We start from the raw sequence: 2,248 nt of genomic DNA, 5'->3' as shown, positions 1-2,248 counted from the left end.
GTTGAAGCTCGGCGTTAAAAGGGGCTCTTTGTGCTCCCCCCACCCCCGCAGCCCGACCACAGAGCAGGCGGAACCCCCGAACGACCGGGGGCACCTCACAGCAGATCTGCCCGCTCCACAGATCAGCGTCCGCCCGCTTCATACCTTTCCCAACATCTTCTCGACGCGAGCCTTCAGGAAGAAGCGTCGACGAGGCTCCGCTTTCCTTTAAATTCCTTTAAAGGCTCCCAAAAAAAATATCGGGCTTTAAAAAATAAAACCTACCCAAACCGCGCCGTGGTGGACGGAGGTACGCGACAGGTTCAGCCTGGTTAAACGGGATCAAATGGGCTGAAATCAGCAGAACCCGGTTAGTTGTGTTCAAACGGTGAGATTGAAAAGTTACGCGTTGAGAGGAGTTGCTGCTGTTTGCTGCTGGTCACCGAGGACTAACGTCTCCGCAGCAAGACCCGAGTCGAAAGGCACCAGTTGGCCCCTCCCACTCTGGTTTCCATGGCAGCGGAGTCAGGAAGACGTGTTGTGAGGATCTGTTTCCGACAGGCTCCTTCAGAATAAAACACATTAACAGGGATTCAGACAGACGTGTCCTATAGTTTAATTATTTTTGAAGGGATCTTCTATCAAATAGTTATTAATAACTTGTCCTTTAAATGGGCTGTTATATATAATTTTTCTGCGTTATAAAGCATTTGTGACTTGTGCTAGCAAATTGAGCCCACGTTGCACAGTGAAACAATTAAAAGCATTTATTTATTTTTTTACTATTATTGAGATTTGCATGAAAAATACTCCACAAAGACACTATTTAGCAATCCTGAGACATAAAATGTCATTTCATCTTCCTAATCTACTTTTAAATCAAAGTTTTCTGACAGGTATATATATGATAATGATTATTAGTCTATTAACTTGTATAGATTTTTTAAAATCATTTTTCCATCCATCCATCCATTCATCCAACCATCCATCCATCTTCCACTTGTTCAAAAGTCAGGTCTTGGGGTCAGCAGCTTGAGCAAGGAAGTCTAGACATCTATCTCCACCTCCATCTCACCACCTCTTCCAGCTGTTCTTGGAGGACTCCAAGGCATTCCAAGACTAGCTGAGAGACATAGTCTCTCCAGCATGTTCTGGCTCTTCCCTGTGGTATCCTCCCAGTTAGACATGTCTGGAACACCTCCCTATGAAGGCGACTAGGAGGCATCCATACCAGATGTCTGGACCACCTCAAAGCTCTCCTCTGGATGTGGAGGAGCAGCAGCTCTATGAGTCTCTCTTGGAGAACTGAACTTCTCATCCTGTCTCTAAGGGAGAGTCCAGCTACCCTGCAGAGAAAACAAAATTATACTGCCGGTAATGTAGAGCTCTCACACACTGTCCTTGATGAATGATGTCACAACTGATAAGGTACTGATTAATGACATGGCAGAACATCATTTAGAAAATGACTTGAGTATCCCTTAAAACTAAGACTAATATTTAATTCATTATACTTTTTGCTAAGCATTTGCACTCCATAACCCCAACATGTAAACAGTTTTTAATGTAATAAATAAAAATAAAAATTTAAAAGGGATTATTTAGTGCCACTACAAAATAAAACGAAATTACCAGTTAAAAAAAATGTAACCACATTTACTTTATGCCTTAGGAATAGAGACGTGTGCTAGTGTCCATTTTTAAGAACAAGGGTGATGTACAGAGTTGTAGTAACTACAGCGGAATTAAGTTGATGAGCCACATGATGAAGATCTTGGAGAGAGTTGTGGAAGCAAGACTTCGACGAGAGGTGACTATCTGTGAGCAGCAGTACGGTTTCATGCCAAGAAAGAGCACCACAGATGCCATCTTTGCTTTGAGAATGCTGATGGAGAAGTACAGAGAGGGTCAGAAAGAACTCCATTGTGTCTTTGTGGATTTAGAAAAAGCATATGACAGAGTGCCGAGAGAGGAGGTGTGGTATTGCATGAGGAAATCTGGAGTGGCAGAAAAGTATGTTAGACTGGAACAGGACATGTATGAGGACAGCAGGACATGTATGAGGACAGCAGGACAGTGGTGAGATGTGCTGAAAAAGTGACAGATAGCTTCAATGTGGAGGTGGGAGTGCATCAAGGATCGGCTCTGAGCCCCTTCTTGTTTGCTCTGGTGATGGACCGACTAACAGATGAGGTCAGGCAGGAATCCCTGTGGACTACGATGTTTGCAGATGACATTGTGATCTGTGGTGAGAACAGGGAGCAGGTGG

The sequence above is a fragment of the Nematolebias whitei genome, chromosome 14 (assembly GCF_014905685.2).
Source record: "Nematolebias whitei isolate Nwh7 chromosome 14, NemWhi1, whole genome shotgun sequence".
Classification (NCBI taxonomy): Eukaryota; Metazoa; Chordata; class Actinopteri; order Cyprinodontiformes; family Rivulidae; genus Nematolebias; species Nematolebias whitei.
Note: the sequence above shows the minus strand (reverse complement) of the source record.